General features: G+C 46.9%; 1 long non-coding RNA gene across 2 annotated transcripts in view; it reads right to left on the reverse strand.

The window, feature by feature from the left end:
* LOC123355987 overlaps positions 1–13,142 on the reverse strand; it is a 24,678-nt gene extending 11,536 nt beyond the window's left edge. For both annotated transcript variants that reach the window (XR_006575255.1, XR_006575256.1), the window contains exons 1-2: positions 13,031–13,142; positions 11,977–12,187 (exon numbers count right to left, since the gene is read on the reverse strand). This is a non-coding gene — a long non-coding RNA (uncharacterized LOC123355987). The remainder of the gene's footprint in view (positions 1–11,976; positions 12,188–13,030) is intronic.
* Between the last annotated feature and the right edge of the window lie 8,824 nt (positions 13,143–21,966).

Genomic DNA, 21,966 nt, shown 5'->3' on the forward strand with positions numbered 1-21,966 from the left:
CAGTAAGGAAAAAAATGAAAAACAAAATGTTCAGTTTTTGTTTAGTTGAAAAACTGAAAAATTCAGAGAAGATTTTAAACAAAATGAAAATTTTTTGTTTCATTTGATTTTTTTTGCAGAAAATATGTAGCATTTGTTTTCTGTTACTAGTGATCAATCATCATTTATTAATTAGGGTCCAATTCCCTAAGGAAAGGGCAATTGATTAGGATTTTCTTGCTCACTCACTGTTACTAATTAATTCAGTCAAGAGTAGTTATCAATGGTTCGCTGTCAAACTGGAGCCATGCGGGAGTCAATCCTGGGTCCGGTGCTATTCAATATTTTCATTAATGACTTGGATAATGGAGTGGAGAGTGTGCCTATACAATTTGCAGATGAAACCAACCTAGGAGGGCAGGATTAGAATTCAAAATGACCGTGACAAATTGGAGAATTGGTCTGAATTCAACATGATGAAATTCAGCAAAAAAGACAAGTGCAAAGTACCACACATAGGAAGGAAAAATCAAATGCGCACCTACAACACGGGGAATTACCGGCCAGGTGGTCGTACTGCTGAAAAGTTACACTGGGAGTTACACCGTATCGCAAATTGAATGGGAGCCAACAATGTGCTGCAGTTGTGACAAAGGCTAATATCATTCTGGGGTGTATTGAGAGGAGCGTCGTATGTAAGACATGGGAGGTGATGGTCCTGCTCTGCTCAGCACTGGTCAGCTGGAGCATTGTGTACAATTCTGGGTCCCCCCCTTTAGGAAAGATGTGGACAAGGTGGAGAGAGTCCAGAGAAAACCTGCCCTGCGGGGAAACGTTAAAAAAAACTGGGCATGTTTAGTCTTGAGAACAGAACGAGGGAGGAACCAACAACAATCTTCAAGTACGTTAAGGGCCGTTATCAAGAAGCCAATGATCAATTGTTTCCATGTCTACTGAAGGCAGGACAAGAAGCACTGGGTTTGATCTGCAGCAAGAGAGGTTTGGTTAGATATTAGGAAAAGCTTTCGACCTACATTTCTATGATTATATGATAACACAGGACTGCACAAAGGTGAAAGGGGGGCGGTGTAGATGAAAAAGGCATCCAGGGAAGTCCTGGCTCCATTGAAGTAAATGACAAAATTCCCATTAATTTCAGTGGGGTCAGGATTTCACCCACTGAATTTACTGAGCTATTGACAAGCGACAAAGATGAGGAAGAGGCTGGAGGCAATAAGGGTTTTTCTTGGTGAAGGAAATTTGCACTCATGCAAATCTCTAGCAGACCCACTTCTCTGGTGCAAAACAGGGCTTACACTGGTGCAGTTTACCTTGGTAACTTGCACACCGGTGGAGGCCCCATCTTACCCCAAGGCAGGGTGTCTATCCTGGGGACTCACACTGGGATAACTACAATGGTGCGACATGGCCCAGTCTACACCAGGCCGTGGAAGGAGCGATGACAAGAACTGAAGATGCATGTGAGAGGTGGGGCAGTCCCCTGGTACACTCTAGGGAGGAAGAGCAATTGTGTTACGTGGAGGGATCTGGGTGCAATCGGGGCTGAATCTCAGGAGCAGCTTCCTGAGGGCTGCGGGGTGCCTCCCAGCGGAATCGGAGGAAGTTCCATCCCTAGCTGAGACATTTACAGTCAGACTGGACAAAACACTGGCTATTATACTGTAGGGATTGGTACTGTTTTAGATGGGGGAAATGAGCCAAGTCACCTGATGGGTCCTTTCTTTTGCTGAGTCTTTTGACTTCCAGTAATGTCCAATCACCCAGGAATTTGCCGCAGGATGATGTTTAAGATGGAGGAGGGCCTGGAGCAGGACACCCAGTCTAAGCACCTCCATGTGTCAGGGGGTTCAAAATCTGGAGGTGACTCGGAGCCAGCTGGGGGCTTATTGAAACCACAACAAGGTATGTCTGCATCTGCAGTGAAAGTCATCAGCCAAGATTACTTCTTCTGGGAGAGGGACCCCAGAGATGAGGCCTCTCCTTCTCCAAACCTGGGCAGTTCGTCAGTGTTAGGTGGAAGGTACCCATTTCCAAGCATGGATACATGGGGCCCCTGTGAGTGGTAAGGAAGCAAGAAAGGGCATTCAAAGTTGGAGCTGGACGGGAAATGGTTGTCCCATCCTGTGAGCATCAAAAAATGTTCCTGTCCCAAGTAGGAGGAAAAGTCAAAGTGGTGACAATTTTCCCACAATGAAAATTTGAAAAACATTTTCAGTTTGGATCAATTGAAACATTTTGTGTAGATCAGTTTGAAACATTTAATTCCCATCTCTTGTCTTTTTTTAAAAAAAAAACAAAACATTTTTAGTCCAAATTTACTAAAATTTCAAAACAAAAATTTGTGTCAACTTGAAAAATTGAAACTTCAATAATGTCAACACTTGATGTTTTGACAATTCCAAAACCTTTTCCCCGCTCCTCCCACAATATTTTTGAGTCGGGAGATTGGTCAAAATCAACTCTGTTTTGCAAACAGTTTCAGTTTCGGATATTCAGTATTTTCCATCAAAAACAGGTTGATTGAAAAATTCCCGACTAGCTTTGTTCGGCGTGTCCGGTGAGAATCAGGAGAACAGAACAGAGCTGGAGAACTTTGGCAATTCAGGGTGCAGGGGATCAGAGAGATGGAATCCATCCCCTAGCCTGGGATCAGTGCACAGGTCTGCAATGCAGACACACGACTCACCCACCTGCCAATTCCCTGCTCTGTGTATGGGCTGGAGTAGCAGCTATAGTCCCTCTGCACCATTTTGCGATGAGTTGGGGCTATGCTTTTGCAGCTGATCCAGATAAAATTGGGTGCTGTCCAGTCCCCATTTTCTGACTCAGAGGGCCATTTGGATGTCGAATTGCCGCCTGGTTAAAGGACCCGCAGCCCCACTGAGCCTATACTGCTCTCCAGGCACAAGCTTTCCTATCTAGTCCACCTCCCGTTGTAATCTCCCTGTGGAACATCTCTCTCCGTTCTGTAGCTTCCCTGGAAATAAACGTACCCCGGTCACTTCTAGGGGCATGTTCATAAGTCGCGCACAAAGGGCTGCTGCATGATTGCGAGCTGTTGTCATCAAGGAATAATCAATTGTTATAGAGTCCAGCAGATCAAAATGATGCTTATAACTCTCTGACACCTGCTACTGATCAGAGCCATCTTGGCGTGTACCAGTCCTGTCTGCAACATGCTTGTAACGTCGGGCGATCCTTTGGTCACTGGAACTCATTACAGGTGGGCCCTTCATATAAAATCTGACCAGTTCCCTCTCCTCCCCAGTCCCTCCTGGGGCCCCCTCGGCGACTCAGGGGCTGGCCAAAGGGTTTCTCCCCAATACATTGCTCGGCGAGTGTGAGTCTTTACTAGATGGCTGAGAATACCATTTTCTTTATTGCCCCCAAGCTCTGATTTGTAAAAATGGCAAGTCTCCCCTTCCTGATACCTTTCATCCCCACTTGAGACCTGCCCTAGGGATCCTCCAACCAGCCTCTCCCCCACCCTCAGGAAACCTCCAGTCCCCCAATCTGCCCCTCCCACTCCCTCAGGGAACCACCATTCCCCTGATCTGCCCCTCCCTCCTGGGATCTTCCAGCCCTCCATTCAGCCTCTCCCTCTGCCTCAAGGATCTTCCAGTCCCCCAATCTGGCCTCCCCGCAGGATTCTCCATTCCCCTAACCTGCCTCAGGGATCCTGCAATTCCTCCCCCCGATTTGCCCCCTCCCTAATGGATTCCTCCCCAGTTTTCCCTGCCCTCCGGAGATCTGCTACCATCCTGATCGTCCACTCCCACTCCAATCCTCCCAGATAGTCTCCTCCAGTTACTGACAACTCTCCGAGCCTATTTCCTTAGGCCTCTAGTTTCCTTGTTTTTTTTACAATCCTCAACCTTGTTCCCTCCTCTCCTCTCTTCTTTCCTCGCCCCCACCGCCGAGCTTCTCTCCCCTGGCCCGTCTGCAGCCTGCGGTCCTGCCCCTCTTACGCAGGCCTGGGCTGTGTGTTGATCTCAGTCATCTCAGCGCTCCCCCCTTCCCAAAGAGCCAGTGGAAATGTCACCGGTGGGATAATCAGCATGTTGCTCACGTCCCTTAATTGCTCTCCAAGTGCACGGCAGCGGCTGCGAAGCCTCTTTGAAAGGCAGGTTTTGGCCTTTGGCACATTATTGATGGGCTGCTGATAGGCCCCTTTGTTGGTGAGCAATTTCATCCCCTTGTGCTGTACAATTTTTTTTTTTTAAGACAGCCCTTTTGGAGACAGTAGGTTTTAAAAATGGAGCGGAGCTAGGTGAATAAACAGACTCCACGCTTAATCCTAAGAGGCATGCGTGGGGGGCTAAGAGTGAACAGCATTTTTCACGACATTTAACAAGAAATAAAAGCTTGCGGGATGAATGGGTTGGGGGGAGGGGGAGTCCTTTTGTTGCCCTCCCTCCTAGTCCCAGCAATGAGATGTTTACTTGCAGTACATTAGTCAGCCACTAAGCAGCTCTGTGTTTGCTGTAGAGCTCCAGACAAGGTGTGGTCCCTGGTTAACAAGTAAGAGAAAGCTGGGACTCAAGCTGGGTGGATGCCTGCTTGCATTTATTGCTTGTAGTTCTTTTATTTAATAAGTAACTCCTGTCTGAGAGGGATTATGATTTCCTGGATCATAGCAGTCCCCCATTCACCATCTCAAAGGCAATACAATAAATAAAATGCAGTTGCTTCCTGCTGTCCTGCATGTCAGCTGAAAGGAATGTCTGAGAAGAGAGTGAAGCACTTCCTTGCTGCCCACCAGTGCCAACGGCAGAGATTCTTAGAATCCAGAGCAGATACAAAATTTGTATCTGCACCCAATGCGCAAAAATGGTGCGCGGATATAAAGTGGATATCCGCAGATTTGCTGGGCTCTAGAGATTGAACAATATAGGACCTCTGATGCACAGATGAGCAGTTTTCACTCTATCCAGCAGAGGGCAGTGGTGTACATGCACACGTAGCCAGATCCCTCAAACAGAATTGAGACCTGTACGGTCTAATTATTTATATTATGGCAGCGTCTAGAGGCCTCATCCACATTGGTCCAGTTACTGCACATACACATAGCAAGAGATCATTCCTACCTCAAAGAACATGCAATATAAATCTGACTCGTTTTTGACAAAAATGGCTGGTTTTCTATGCTCTGGTGTCAAACTATAACCAAGCCTTCAACCGAACCCTATCCAAACCTTCAATCTCTCCATGATGAACGACCAAGCATGCTGCTGAAAAGGAATGAATTTCTTTCCTCTCTGAAACAATGTCCCCTGGAATGGTTTTGTGATTTAATGAAGCCCAGCCAAGCTGCTGTGCTTGGGAGCTAGTGGTGTGCATTTTAACAAGGTGCTCTCTCCTTGCGGGTGGGTGGGCATCAATCTAGCTAGATAGCCCCCCTAATGGAAGCCTGTTCAGCATTGTAACTCCTGCATTAGGCTGAGGTTGCACCTGTGAGAGCCCAAGGAAGTTCTGCTGCGACGGTCTGAATGTAATTATCTTTGCCAGGCTCCTAGCCAGCCCTAGGTGAGGTCTGTTTGCAAATCTGTGCTGGGGTGCTGCTCTGGAGAGCACAGAGAAAAGCTTAGACTCTGAGGCGTTCACAAGCACCGAAGGGGAAAATGGGTGCAGTTTGATTGCAGAGGAGCAGTAAAAATTCAAGTGGGGGCTGATCTCCAGAATACTCCCAACCTCCAGTGACTTGATTGTTTGGCTCTGCAAAGGGGGGTGTGGGGAAGTCCTCAAATTTCACAGTGTTCTCTGAGCCAGTATTGCAAAGCCATAAGCTTCACTTGAAAAAGCTACTATCCCTGTTATATTCATTATCACCGTGTCCTGCATGATCACAACTATGCAACTAGGTCTGTCGCACCACTGGAGCTTATTACATACATTGCATCCCACTTAACTACCTGGAGCTCTGTATCACATACCTGCATTCCTCATGGGATGGAGTATAGATGCACTATATAGATCAATGTATGTTACACACAATGGGGTCCAATCTCTTGCTGACAGCAGGGCTCTGATGCACTAAAATTCTCATAAAAGGTAACAGGAGTTGTATCCAATGCCTTCCTTCAAGTGAACTATTATGTACTGGCAGAGGAATAAACGCCCTGGGTACGTACAAGAGTTAGGTGAGCGGAGGTGGGAAAATCATATAATTTACTTTTATAAATCATGAAATTAATCAAATACATTATTCAACAAATATTATCCAATCAGCTTCAATGTGAACTATCCCAGGTGGCATAAAAAAAAGTGGGTGAATAAATATGCCTATATCTGAAATCTAATCAGCATGCCATGGCGAGGAGTGCGATTAAAAAAAAAATCCTAGCTAGATGAGATTGAATGTATTAGGAAGATAAAATAAGATAATAAATAGATCAGGTTAGATAGATAGATAGATAGATGTGTATGGGGATGATAGATAGATAGATTCATTGCTGGGTGTGTATGGGGATAGATAGATAGATAATCTTCCTGTCAAACCAGACGTGACAAGGTAATTACAGTTTGAACTTCTCTGGTCCCCTTCACCCCAGGATTTCAAGAGCTTTACAAGTGTCAGCTAATTAAGTCTCCCAGTCCCCCGGGGTCTGGGAAGCGGATAAATTTAGCTATGCCCATTTGACAGTAGCGAACGGAGGCACAGCGTTATGATCCACAGCCAGGATTAAGATTAAAAACAGCGCTGGGAAACTCTAGCAAGCAGTTCTGCTTTCTTAGTTGGGTTCTCTGCTGCCCTGAATTTGGGGCATCGTTTACACCAGCGAAAAACATGGATAAAATCTAAAGAGCCGCAACCTTATGCTCCTTCAAATCCCTTCTCATGGCGCAGCTCTGCTGGGATACCTTCCCAACCCAGCCTGATGATCATGGCTCAGAAACTGGCAAGCTGCAGCCCCCTCTTTTCTTCTTTTTTCTTCCTACCTCCACCCCCAGTGAAATAAACAAACTGCAATACATGTAACTAACAAAGCTGGGCCAATTCTTCCCAGGCTAGTATGGTGTATTCCCCCCCCCTTCCTTATGTCTTTATATCATAATCCCTTCAGGGGTGAGGGCCATTTCTGTTCTCTGTGCAGTGCCTGGCCCAATGTTCAGGATTACAATATGGCCCCCTGAATTCAGGGTATCTTTCTGGTCTGAACCCAGTGGTCCTCAGGAAAACGTCCCATTGATTTCCCTGAATTCAGTGGGAGTTCTGAGTGCAAATGCAGAACTGGGCCCCTAACTGGGATTTTTACTTCCCAGGGTCAGGATTATAACTGAACAGGGGTTGCTTAAATAAAGCGTGGTCCCTGGGTTTGCATTGCTTCGTGTAACTGATTCTCAGCCTACCTTTAGCTGGCAACACAGAGCGACGGAATTTTCTATTAGCTAGAATTACAGACCACAGCATTCATAATTTTGGGTGTTTAACTGAAAAGCCTTGGAATTGTCCTCCCCAAGGACTGTGCAATTTTCTCCTCACTTTTAAGGGGAGCTCGCTAGTTTAATGGCAGGGTGCATTGTCACCTCTGGGTAGCAGGGGAGAGCTGATGCTGCATGCTGCTTCTGGCTTGGAAAGTGGCAATCCATGCAATGTTGATTTGTGCTGGGTTCTTGTAGGCGAGTTATAAACCATACCTCAAGTTTTTCAAAAGAGGTTAGTAATTTAGGGTGCCGTACATTTGTGGGTGCCACCCCTGATTTTCAGAGGGGTGGGTGCTCAGCACTTTCTGAAAATCAAGGCCCTTAAGGTGTCATGCTGGGAACCCAAAATCATGATTTTGAAAACCATGCTCCATATTTCTTATATGAATTGGCCGCACTGTACTGCCTGGAGAAATGCTTGATAAGAGTGAGAGGCTTCTGCAAAGCATTATGGGACAAATCCAGCCTGCGGTCCCGATTCAGGAAAGCACCCAGCCACGTGTTTAAAGTTAAATACTTACTTAGCTCCCACTGAAGTCACTGAGTACAGACTTAAAGTTATGCACATGCTTAACTGCTCTTCTGAATCAGGGCCCTAATGCAGCGTGGGGAATAGGATTTATGTGTGAAACCTCCAGGGTCCATTAAAAAAAAAAAAAGGGAGAGAGAAAGAGAGAGAGAAAGGACTGAAAGTTATTTATGGCATAAATTTGCCTCTTTGCTGTGTTCAAGTCCCGCTAATCAGGGGTTAAGTGGGACTCAACTGGTGCATGGGGTTAGTGGGGCCTTCTGAGCAGGGATCAGTTTCACCCTCGGAGAGCCAGGCAGTGCCATTAATGGTTATTGTTTATTATTTGTTTTGCTGTAGCAGCTAAGAGCCCCAGCGATGGGCCAGGACCCCATCATTCCAGATGCAGTACAAGCACAGAACAAAGTCTCCAAAGAGCCTGCAGTCTCCCACAGCCAGGCTACCCGCAGTGACGACATGGAGGCCACGGAGTGGAAATCAGGGCAGGATTTAGGTAGCAGAACATACGTTCCATTTTTTCAGAAAGCAAAAAACCCAAAAGCTCATTAATTAAACAATCCACTCTACAAATTCTTGGTCAGCGGCATTATTTTGACTCTCCTGAATTCAAAGTCATTAAAGGGGAAAATCCCCTTTTCGTTATACCTTTTATTTATGAATATCCCATGCAGTCACAGAATGATATATCAACTGGTGAGAACATCAATGGTCTCTATTCGTTTTACACAGGCTTTTTCCTGAGTGGGGATGGAGCCTGATCCTATGATCAAGACTCACAAGGCACCTTTCTCTGCCAGTGAAGTCAGGGCCCGATCCTGCAAAGACTCATGTGTGTGACTAGTGCCGCTTGTCTAGCAGGAGCAAAATTACTCACATGCTTAAGTCTTTGCTAGCTGAGTGAGACTGCTTGTGAGAGTAAGGATTGCCCCTGTGCCTAAAGGCTGCAGGGCTGAGATTCATCTATTTTTCCTTGCAGTCTTTTCTTTTGTATTTGTCCAGTATCATAAGGTCTCCATCCTGCTTAGGCTTTTAGGCACTCTGGCTACGATTTCCAGAGCTGCTTGGCTGCTGATTCCCATTAATTTTAATGGCAACTGAGCCTCCAGATCTCCTCCGCCGCTTTGAAAATCTCAGTCATTAAAGTGAATACTTAATAATGTATTCTCTGTTCTCGAATTATTATTTTCTTTTACTCCTTTTGTCTATGTGCTTAGATTAGCCCAAGTTCTGCATCAAAAGAAAGAATCTGTGTGGCACCCAAAATTACTAAGGGTCAGATTTACAAAGGAATTTCAGCAGCTAAAGAGGCAATAGGCACCTAGAATAATTTACAAAAGTGCCTGAATGAATTAGGTGCCTAACTCCCATTGACTTTAATGGGAGGTTGGCACCTAACCCACGTAGGCACGTTGGGGAATCCGACTACGTGCCTATCTGCATCTTTTGGCCCTGAAGACCTTTGCAAATTTGGTCCCAAGTTCATTCAGTTTTGACAGGACTTAAATAATGCTTCACTTGGAGATTTCACTACTAGATGATCAAAACAAGTAGAAAATCATTTCAGAGGAAGGTAAAGCTAATTCCCAGGACATTCTCACCACTTGCCTTTTAATCTGTTCTGTGCCTTTTAGCAAGAGCCCAGCGTAATTCAACAAGATTTTTTTTGTTTGGCTTCCTTAGCAATGGAGTTCTCTGGAAATGCCTGATTTTACTGTCCGACCTCAGAGCAAACTCCCATTGACTTCAGTGGATAGGAAAGCAAGAGAGGGCGCTTTCTTTATTCAGTATTATTCCTCCAGCCCCATAAGGATCTAATTCTGGCCCCGATTCAGCAAAGCACTTAAGCACGTGCTTAAGTCCTGTTGAAATGCTTTGCGAAACAGGGGTAGACTTACTTGCATGCTTAAATGAAGTGTGTGGTTAAGTGCTTTGCTGAGACTGGGGAGACTCGGGGTGCTAGGGCTGTGTCGCAGTGCAGCATGTGCATGCTGTGGTCCACCATGTGTGTCTAGTGCATGTGAATGCAGATATTGGAGAGGCACCTGGATTTAAAACAGGGCGCTGTTGATCTTTTGCATGTGAATGCAGGTGTCTGTAGCAAGGCTGGTGTCCAGGTCTGCATGTGAAGTTCAGGTGTCTGGGGTTGAACAAGCCTGCGTAAAGGAGAGAGGCTCGTAGACCTGTTTATCCATGACACTGAAACTGTTGCAGACCTGGTGTCTACAATCTACTCCCTCTTTCCTGCTGAGATTCCCAACCACCTACCAGTTACCTGGCTACCCACAGCTTGAAACCCCTCCAGATGCCATGATTGTGCGTCGCTTCTTTCCCCCTGCAGACAAATATTTGTGCAACGCACACAGAGCCCAGAGATTGGAACAAGCTGTCTCTCTGGTGTGTGTGTAGATTTTGTCTGTAACAAAATTAAATAGCATAAAGGCACAGAATGATTCTCCTCCTAATGAAACTTACATGAATTCTCCCCCCTGAAGGCTATATTGTAATATTACAGCTGGGCTTGATTTTCAGCTTACACCTTTTGATAAATATTTTTGGGGAAGGAATCAGGACACATTCAAGTTCAGATCTTACCCTGGATCCCCTGCTCTTCAGAGATCTCTCTGTCTGAGCTTATTCAGAAGAGAGGCAGGACTGAATCCTTCTGTGAGATGCATTTGGTTTGAGAACTAAAGAAAATTGCTTGTAAAGAAATAGCTGAAGGAAAAATGTTCCAAATGAATTGTAAGTCCACTTTGGTTTAACAATGCACTGCATACAATAAAACATACAGTTGAGCAGCGGGGTGTTATAGCATCTCTCCTTATACTTTTCACATTAAGTCTCAGATTTGCTTCGACACTCACACAGAGGATAAGAAAGCAATCCTCAAAAATGCAGAAAAGGGGATTTGATGCAATATAATTTTCTAACTGCCTTCTTCTTGTGTGTGCGCGTGCGCGTGAGTGTGCACACTCACTCATGCTTGTGGTTGGCCAGGGGGTGATTGGTGAACAGATTTCTTGCCCCTGTGATGCAGCTGGGCTTCTGCTGCAGGAAGAGATGTGATAGATTAAATGGCTCATTAGGATGAATGAACCCCAATACTGTGCCATATCAAAGCAAGAACATTCAGAGGATCCAGGCACTAGGGGAAAGTGGAATTGATGGGGAATAGCACTGATGAGACGCCAAAGGACTTTAGCAGGGAGACATTTCCCTATTCATGTTCTAGAGAAAGAAATCTCTGCAATCGTTTGTTCAAAGTGCACATATAGCTGCAAGGCCATAACTGAAGTGCCATTCATTCTTTTCCAGATGATATTGTTGTTTTCAGGTATGTCATTCAGAAATAGAAATGTCCCTGAAATGGAGGCTAGTGAGTTGGTTTCTCAGTAAAGGTGCCCTGTCCCCCCTTAAGAAACAATATTAAAAAAAAATACAGTAGGGGAGTTTAGATGTAATGATACAACAGAGTGACATACTGAGCCTTGGGTTATTCTGGTGGTTGGGCCTCTGTTCAGCAAGGTATTTAAGCATGTGCTTAAACCCATCCCTAATCAACAAAATGCTTAAGCGCATTAAGCACTGAAGACAATGGGGCTTAAGCCCACGCTTAAAGATAAGTATTATCTTAAGCGCTTAGCTGAATAGGGATGGGCTACTGAATATATGTTTTAGATCAGGGGCCAGTGAGGAATTCATTCTCCACACCAACTCAGGAGTAACAGATTCCTGAAATATACAACATCCCCAATGGATGGCAAGCACAGATCAACTTTAAAAGCAACTTCACCTATGGAAATTGACATCAAAACACCCAAGACCCCAGGTAAGCTATATTTTAAAAAAAAGAATTATTTCGACTAACTCAGTATAAAGTTTTCAGCTCTGGGAATTTGAATGGGTTAGGTGAAGATCATAGGAAGCAATGCTTCTCTTTCAGCTTCACAACATGCTTTAAATATTTCCTGCACCAGTCCAGACCACACTGAGAAGACCCAGTCACTGTGAACGCTTCTTACCTTGGCTGGCGAGGCACATTCAGCAAAATACACCCAACATTTTCAATCGCTCCTTGCGCCTTGAGTCCCAGCCAAATCCCAGATCAGCTAATTACCTTCTGCGTCTCCAGCGTCCCTTCTAGTTTCAGCTCGATCATTTTCTCACCGCTTCCCCTATTTTTTTTTTAAAGACTGTTGCTGGACCCTCGAAATGTTTATGGCAGCTGCATTTCTGAGCCCAGAAAGGGGAGGCAAACACATGCAGGAAAAAGAAAGAAAGAGAGACGCACACTTTGGTATCACTCGCACGGGGAGGTGCTGTGTGAAGTGTTACTGCTAATGAATCATTTCCCCTGATTAATCCCCACCCCGTCCCGGAGCTACCCCTCCAGCCCCTCTCTATGGTCCCCTAGGGGAAGGGGCCCATCCAGACCAACCCGTGTCGGCCCCACACCCCCTAAGCTCAGCACAGCCTCCCCCCGGCTGAGCTGCCCCAGCCCGGGAGCTCCAGCCCGGAGCTCCCCGCATCCCAGCGCCCGCCCCTAGGACGCTCCAGCTCCCGCCTGGAGTCGCAGGGAGAACCGGCTCGCTCGGGAAACTTTCCTCCGGCCCGCGGGCAGCGAGCAAACCCGCCCCACCGCCCCGGGCGCTGCGAGGAGCTGTCCAGCCCCGCGGGTGCTGCCTCTGGGGAGCTGTCCAGGGTGCTGATCCGCGCCCAGCGCCGCCTTGGGGCTCCCAGGACGCTGCCCGCCCCCCAGGGCTGAAGGAGGAGAGCAGCCCCCCCACCCCCCCGGGAAAGGTAAGTCCCAGTGTCTCTGCCCCTCAGCAAACCTAGCAGATTCCCTTCCTCCCTCCCAATTGTCTAATGTTAGCGGAGTTCGTCTCTTCTCCCCCCCTCACTGGGGGCGGAGGGAAGGAGTCAGCGGCAGATCTACACCCCCCCCCACTACTTCTCTACAAAAAGTCCTCACGCCTTCCCTCGCCTGGCCCTGCAGCCCACTCGCCCAGCAGCTCCCACGCCTGCCCCGGGCTCTCCCAGGAGGGCGTTAGAACCCCGTGGGAAAAAACAACTCACCTGTCCCTGAGGTCACCTTTGCAAGCCCAGGGTGCAGGAAAGCTGCCCTGCATCTGGCTGCGGGCTTTTATAGCCCGTTGGGGAGGCCGCTGGGAGGAGTGCCCGGGTGGGGGGCTCTTTATTCTGGCCAATGAGATCTTGCTTCTTATTGCCAATGCACAGATTACATCATAGATAGTAGCCTCTGCTTCAGCATAATAGTCTCCGCCCAGGGTGAGGGGCGGGGAGATGGGAATGATTGCAGATAGCAACAGGTCTGGCTGTCTCTCAGGGAGGCTGAGGCTGGCCACACTTGCCATTGGGTAGAGTTAGGCTGTGAATCTCCTCTGGCGGAAACTTGGGGGGCGTACGTGCAGGGAAAGATACACACGCAAGTAGTGCCAGTGAAGTCACTGTTCCCGTGTTTCAATTAAAGCTTAAGGGTTTTGCTAGATTGGACCAAAGTGCTCAGCACCTGGCAGGATCAAGCTATAGGCAGCTAGATGGATAGATAATCCCTGTCTCTTCCACTGGGCCACCGCCCTTCCCAAACATGTGCCCTTTCTCCCTCCAGCATCGCTGAGTCTACGTCCTCTCCCCCCCATTCATTGCTGTAGCCAACTCTCATTCTAACACTCTAATCTGTAGCCATAACACTGCCTGTGCTTATAAACGTATCCATCCCTCTGTCTCCTCCCAGAGCCACTGGGCAGGCTTGCGAAATCAGAGCTGAGGGGAGCTAATCCATTGGGTTCTCTTATAAACCTAGTGCAAAAAGGCAAGACAGCTGTTCCCTAGAGTCTAACTGCAGGACAAATCACCCTTCCAGACAAAATCCTTCCAACATGCAGCACGCACACCTCTCCGGGTTTGCCTAGATGGGGCCTGTCCACATCACTCTGTATTCAGAATAATTATTAATAGTAAAAATAAATGGTAATTAATCAAGATGGTCCTACCCCAGGTTTGGTCAACCCCAAACTTATGGAGGCATTTGAAATCTGAATCCACAGCTGAATTTTGCAAATGGCCCCTTTGCTAATAATGGGCTGAATGAAATTTGTGGAGTAAAAATTGTGCTATTCTGATGTGGGTCGAGTAGAATGAGCTCATTTCTGAGTAGCAATGAATGCTATTAATACTGATTAGAATAAAGCCAGCCACTCTGTCTCCTGCTTCTCTGTTCTGGCCTTCAATGCAACCGAGGGCTAAGGCTTTACACCCGAGAATGTGGTTTTTGTTGCTCTCTGAAATAACAGATGGCTTTGTGAAGCATGTACCCTTGCTCAGACATGATGCAGTGGATGCCCTAAGAGGCACAGACAGCGATTTTCTGAAAGAAGACACGGAGGCTGAGCTGTACCTGGTCCCTGGCGATGCATTAGTCATAGCACGAAGAGTGGAGACTGGTGTGCTGGGTGAAGAAAATGTCACAGCCTTGTCACAGTGTGTGTCTGGGAGTGAGTCTCATTCAGAGGGAGCCGAGTCCCGAGGGCCACAACCAATCTTTACCCCAGGCAAAGCTACCATGCATTTCAGGGGAAGCTGCTCAAGCTGGGATTTTCAAAGGCACCTAAAGGAGTTAGGCGCTCCAGGCAAAATTTCCAAAAGCACCTAAATGATTTAGGAGCATAAGTCCGCTCCCTTAGGGTGGCTCTGCAAATCCCAGCCTGAGTCTAATATGGAGTAAGACTCTCAGGATTTGATCCAGAGCCCATGGCTAGCATGGTATCGGGCGTCACACTCTAATTCTGAGCTGTAGCTAAGAGTTCTGCTCTGATTTCCCTCCAGCTTCTGGCATGCAGTGTTCTGCTATTGACTCAGCTGGAGAAGGACCCTGTTGGGGGTGGTGTGAAGAAATGGACCATTAGGAAGCACTAGGAATAAACCCACCAGCTCTGCATCTGTGACTGATGGCTACAGCACACGAGTGGGTGGGCCCACAGAAAGAATAAGGGATGTGGTAGCATAGCAGGTGCTTCCTTGCTGGCTCATTTGGCAGAAACCTGAGCTGTTGGATCAGGGTCCTAGTCGTGGGTCCCCAGCAAGCAATTTAACTAGTGATTTTGGCCAGTGATTCTGGGTGCCAAACCTGAGACAGCGGGGGCCTGATTTTCAAAGGGGCTGAGTCATGGGTGCTCAACTATCTCTGAAAATCAGGACCAAGGTGTCTCAGGCCAGGGAACCAAAACCAAATCAGAGGCCACTTTTGAAAACGTTGACCTGTGTTTTGCAACAGGCAGGACTTGTTGCAAACAGAGACCTGGAAACTCATAGCATCAGTGGCTTAGATTAATTTCCTCTGGTGGCCTTTCTTGCTTCTCACCCAACGTTTGCCCTGGGTGAAGTCCCCTTGGCTCATTTGCACTCAGGGTCTGTCTCCATGAGGGTGGGGGTGAGGATGGGACAGATTTGGTTTCTGAAGGGAAAGTCTGGCATGGACACAACAGGAAAGGTCGCTGTTTTACTGAATTATTTCAAGTTGTTTTCCACTCCCCGCTCAGAACAGCCCTGGAGGTTCAGGTAATTAGCAACCAAAGCTGGGGGTGGGTGGGGAGGGGAGATGGGAGAGAGCACGCTGGACTTTGGCCCCAGCTGACCTGATTCATACAACATGTCTGATTAATGCACCTGGTCACATGGCAGCTGCCAGCGACTTGTTGCTGGGCATCCAGAGGTTTCCAAGGGAACCGCTCCTTCTCCTGCAGAAGCTCCTCAACAAGTAAGGGAGAGCAGCAGTTCAGAGGGCCCTGTAAACCCAGCTGCATGGGAGAGAGGGGAGCAAAGGAGACGTTCCCTGCTACACTGAGATACCCCCAGTACAGACACCCTGTGCATGCAGGTCCCCGATGCAGAGAGACTCTGACACACAGAGATCCTGAACACAGAGAAGCTCCCAGACACACACAGACATCCCTACATAAATACACAGACCTCCTGCACACCCTCCCTGTACATCCACAGAATCTTTCCCTACACACCCACCCACCCACTGGCCATACTGGGTCAGACCAATGGTCCATCTCGCCCAACAGCCTGTCTTCTGACAGTAGCCGGTGCCAGATGCTTCTGAGCGAGTGAACACAACAGGGCAATTTATCGAGTGATCCATCCCCTGTCAGCTTCTGGAAGTCAGCGGTTTAGGGACACCCAGAGCGTGGGGTTGCATCTCTGACCATCCCAGCTAATAGCCATTGATGGACCTTATCCTCCAGGAACTTATCTAATTTGTTTTTGAACACAGTTATTCTTTTGGCCTTCACAAGATCCCCTGGCAACGAATTCCATAGGTTGACTGTGTGTTGTGCGAAGTAGCACTTTATGTTTGTTTTAAATCTGCTGCCTATTAATTTCATTGGGTGACCCTTGGTTCTTGTGTTATATGAAGGAATAAACAGCAGTTCCCTATTCACTTGCTCTACACGCCATTCATGATTTTGTATGCCTCCATCATATCCCTCCCTTAGACATTTCTTTTCCACATTTAACAGTCCCACTCTTTAACTGCTCCTCATATGCAAGCAGTTCCATCCTTCTCCTCATTTGTGTTGCCTTTCTCTGGACTTTTTCCAATTCTAATATATCCTTTTTGTGATGGGGCAAGCAGAATTGCATGCAGTAGTCAAGGTGTGGGAATATCATACACACACACACCCACCCCTTCCCTGCACATGCTCACACATCTCCCCTGCCCCAGACCCTACACAAAGAGACCCACAGAGACAGATACACGCAGAGACCCCACAAGCTTCATCCACTCAGAGGTGATCTCCTCCTCCCTCACATACTTGCTCACACACATGTTCAGAAACCCCACTCCCTGCACTCAGAGCCCCCCCTTGTACATGCACACGCAAATACATGCAGAGATGCCCCTCTGTACACACAGACCTGGAGACTTCACTCAATGCGCATGTGTGCACACACACACAATTCCCTTCCCTGACATACAGGTAAAGACTCCCCTACACAAACTGGCACAGAGAGCTCCCACACAGATGCATCCCCTAGCCACCCACAAGCCCCCTCCTTCCCTCATCCACATGCCGATAATGAGATTTCCGCATCACAGCCATCCTCCTGCACAACCGTGCACTCTTGCAAAACACCCTTGACTCACCCACCCCCCGCACAGACCCTCTGCCTACACATTCAGAGCCCCCCCCACTGTACACACACACACACACACACACACACACTCCCATGCACTGAGACCTCCATTGCACACATGCACACGCATATGTATACACTAGGGCTGTCAAGCGATTAAAAAATGAATCGCGATTAATTGCACGATTAATTGCACTGTTAAACAATAATGGAATACTATTTATTTAAATATTTTTGGGTTTTCTACATTTTCAAATATATTGATTTCAATTCAACACAATACAAAGTGTACAGTGCTCACTTTATATTTATTTTTTATTAAAAATATTTGCACTGTAAAAAAAACAAGAAATAGTATTTTTCAATTCACCTAATCAAGTACTGTAGTGCAATCTCTTTATCATGAAATTTGAACTTAAAAATGTAGAATTATGTACAAAAAATACCTGCATTCAAAAATAAAACCATGTAAAACTTTAGAGCCTACCAGTCCGCTCAGTCCTACTTCAGCCAATTGCTCAGACAAACAAGTTTGGTTACAATTTGTAGGAGATAATCCTGCCTGATTCTTGTTTACAATGTCACCTGAAAGTGACAACAGGCATTCGCATGGCACTGTTGTAACTGCCAACGCAAGATATTTACATGCCAGATGCGCTGAAGACTTGTATGTCCCTTCATGCTTCAACTACCATTCTAGAGGACACATGTCCATGCTGATGATGGGTTCTGCTTGATAACCATCCAAAGCAGTGCGGACCGATGCATGCTCATTTTCATTATCTGAGTCAGATGCCACTAGCATCTTTTTTGGTGGTTCGGGTTTTGTAATTTGCGCATCTGAGTGTTGCTCTTTTAAGACATCTGAAAGCAAGCTCCACACCTCATCCCTCTCAGATTTTGGACAGCACTTCAGCTTCTTAAATTTTGGGTCGAGTGCTGTGAGTATTATTAGAAATCTCACATTGGTACCATCTTTGCGTTTTGTCAAATCTGCAGCGAAAGTGTTCTTAAAACGAACATGTGCTGGGTCATCATCTGGGACTGCTATAACAAAATATATGGCAGAATGTGGGTAAAACAGAACAGGAGACATACAGTTCTCCGCCAAGGAGTTCAGTCACAAATTTAATTAACATGCATCATCAGCATAGAAGCATGTCCTCTGGAATGGTGGCCGAAGCATGAAGGGGTATATGAATGTTTAGCATATCTGGCAGGTAAATACCTTGCATCACTGGCTACAAAAGTGCCATGCGCACGCCAGTTCTCATTTTCAGGTGACATTGTAAATAAGAAAAGGGCAGCATTATCTCCCGTAAATGTAAACAAACTTGTTTGTCTGAGTGATTGGCTGAACAAGAAGTAGGACTGAGTGGACTTGTAGTCTCTAAAGTTTTACATTGTTTTGGTTTTGAGTGCAGTTATGTAACAAAAAAAATCTACATGTGTAAGCTACACTTTCATGATAAAGAGATTGCACTACAGTACTTGTATGAGGTGAATTGAAAAATACTATTTCTTTTGTTTATCATTTTACAGTGCAAATATTTGTAATCAAGATACTATAAACTGAGCACTGCACCCTTTGTATTCTGTGTTGTAATAGAGATCAATCTATTTGAAAAATGTAGAAAAACATCCCAAAGTATTTAATACATTTCAATTGGTATTCTATTGTTTAACAGTGCGATTAATCGCAATTCATTCTTTTAATAGCAGTTAATTGTTTTGAGTTAGTTGCATGAGTTAACTGCGATTAATCGACAGCCCTAGTACACACACACACCCCTCAGATTCTCTCCCTGGTACTCACACACTCAGAGCCCCCATGTTGTATGCACACACACACACACGCGCACACCAACCCACCCAGAGACCCCTCTATATACAGATACATGTGGAGACTTCTCCCAACACCCACAAGCACATGGAGACCTCTCCCAGCTCACGCAGAGTGGTGCTCTCACCCTGACACTCTCAGCACCAGTGCCTCACAAGCCTATCGCACGCCACACTGTGTCAGCAGGCCAACAGGCTCTCGATGGCAATAATAAAGTCCCTGAACTGGCAAACCCAGCTAGGCTGGTAAACACAAAGCACTGAATCTTTCATACGATGTGCGGAGATTATTCGGCTACGCTACACAATCTAACAACGGATTCTTTCTCCTCCCTTCCCTTGCCCCTGATGGAGGCCCCAGAAGGGTTTGCGTGTCTGCAATAGATGTTGTCACCAATAATTCCCCATGGTTGTTCCTACTGGCTCAGTTCCAGCAGTGCTAGCCGTGGGGTAAGCATGAGAATAGACAGGGATGCAGCTGTTATGGCCATTGTGCCATGAAACTCTCTATACACTTGTGCTCGCACCATTGCTAGCATGAGGGCGAATGGAAACGGCATACTACGGGTCAGATCCTCAGCTGGGGTAAATCAACATCGCTCAGTTGATTTCAACAGAACTACACTGATTTATGCCAGCTGAGGATCTAACACAAAATGTTCCAGGCCACAGACACACCCAGAACCAGGCGCTGAGCGCTTTCACCAGTTACCTTGCAGGCTTTCCTGTTATAGCCTGCTAGTCCTTCCCTGTCCCAGCAAGGAGACAGGCGCTCAGCACCTTGCCAGATCAGGCCTTCAAACGGCTTTCAAGGGATCTCCCTCCGTGACCCAGAGTCTGGTTTAGAATTGGGTGGCTAGGGGCAGCCCCAGTGCACCTGCCAGGATCCAAGAGAAAGAGTAACTTCCGGTGGTTTCAGCGACGGCTCATTGTATCCCACATTTGGGAGGACAGAGCTGGACCTGAGGGGTCTGGTTCTCCTGCTGCTTGGCCCAGTTTTACACCAGATTAGATCTGTGGAAATCAGTGGAGTTACTTCTGAGTTACACCAGAGGGGAGAATCAGGGCTGAGAGCATTACGTGGTGCAAAGAAACAAACAAATACTAACTGGATGGAGCCTCTCATTTTAAAGGGCAATATGTGTGTGTGTGTCCCCACCCCCATGAAGGTGCATGCATGAGGGGAACACCCAAGGCACCTCAGACTGGGCACCCTAAAAACCCAGGCACCCCAAATCTCTAATTGCTTTTGAAAGTTCAGCTGCCAATGTGTGTAATGTTTCATGGACAAATACCAAAAGGTTCCTGCCCCAAGGAGCTTACAGCCGATGTGTTATTGTAGGCTTATCGGTGTGCAAGAATGTGCTGCTATGCAGTGTATGTAGGTGCATGTGTTCAAGTGCATATTTGTGAAAACACATGAGTTTAATATACACACACTCATGCAATTTTGATAATACACACTTGTACTCATTGTGACAAGATGGCTGATGTAGTATGGTGGGTCCTGTGCTTGTCTTGGTGGGGGGGCTAAGATGCCACCCCTTGCCCCTGCTCTTGGGGCACCAAGGGTCCCACTAGTGGCCCAGGATGATAGTAAAGGAGGGAAGCAGGGGAGGGGTCTGGGTTTGCTCCTCACTAGGAGTCCCACCCCCTCTCAACCCCTGCGGGTCCTTACCCTCTTTGGGGGGGTACCTTCAGTCCTTAGACACTGGGGGAAGGAGTCTCCCTTACTCTGGCTTTCTGCTCTTCCAAGTCTCACAGCACACCTCCAAGCTCCAGTCCTCTCTCTCCTTCTTCCCTGACTGTTGGGAGCAGGGGGTTTTATTAGGTTGCTAACAGGGCCTTAATTGACTACAGGTGCTCCAATTAACCTGTAGCAACCCTCCCTAGTCTTCAGGGAACCACATCTTAATTAGCCGGCCCTAGGGTTTATATACTTCCCCTTGACCACTCTCCCACTACTCCCTGGCCCTCCTGTATCACATCACGCACACCCCCAACTGTATTAGGGATGCAGGTGCAGTAAGGTGGAGTTAATTTGGGAGTGTGCAAAACTGTTCATACATGGGGATTGAGATTACACATGTGAGTGCGCAGTAGCAATGTGAGTGTAAAGGTACAACTCTGCATTTTTTGTGTGGGGGAGTGCATGAGTGTGTACAGCAGGATTGTGTGTGTGGAGTGGGGCAGGGACATATTTGGTTCTGGGTGCATCAATGTTGGAGTGTGTATAATGTGTTTGATGCCTGTGCGGGCGCATCTGTGCTTCTGATTGTGGGTTGTGGGTGTGTTGGTGCAGGGGTGTGTGTGTGTGAGAGAGAGAAGTATAGTTTTGGGGAGGGATGTGCAAAAGGCAAGCAACTGTGTGTGTGTGTCTGTGCCCGGGTGGCACATGAGGCAGGCTGTTTTTGTACAGCTTTGTCTCGGTACTGTATTAAACTCCGTGTGGATGTGCTTGAACTTGTGACATTAAAAGCATGAGAGAGACAATGACCAGGAAGCAGTCATTCAGCCAAGCACACCTGTCCTTGGTTAAAGTTGTGTTTAACTCCCCGGTGCCAGACTCCCACGGTTGCTGAGGCAGTTAAAGAAAGTTAAATAAACACGATCGGCAAATCAGAACAGTGGGGACAACACTTTCAAAAGCAGCTAAGTGATTTAGGAGTCCTGTCCATTTTTGAAAGTGACTGAGGAGCCAAACCCCCCATTGACTTTCAGTGTGATGTAGACTCTTAAAGCATGGAGAAGATTTTGGAGATTTTACCCTAAATGATGTGCTAGGATTTTCATCCGACGCTAACTCCTTGAGCTCCTTTTGGAACACCCCAGCATCAGGGATGCTCATTTACACTGGGGTAAATCAGGATTAACTCAACAGGACCCAGTTGTGTAAAATATGTGTAATCAGTGAAAGGTGAATCAAGCGCCAAACAGTTAACTTAGGTTTTGCCAACACTGGGCTTGCTCCCATTAAAACCAGCTATTCAGAGGTTCCAGCACCA

Source organism: Mauremys mutica, chromosome 24, assembly GCF_020497125.1.
Source record: "Mauremys mutica isolate MM-2020 ecotype Southern chromosome 24, ASM2049712v1, whole genome shotgun sequence".
Lineage (NCBI taxonomy): Eukaryota > Metazoa > Chordata > Testudines > Geoemydidae > Mauremys > Mauremys mutica.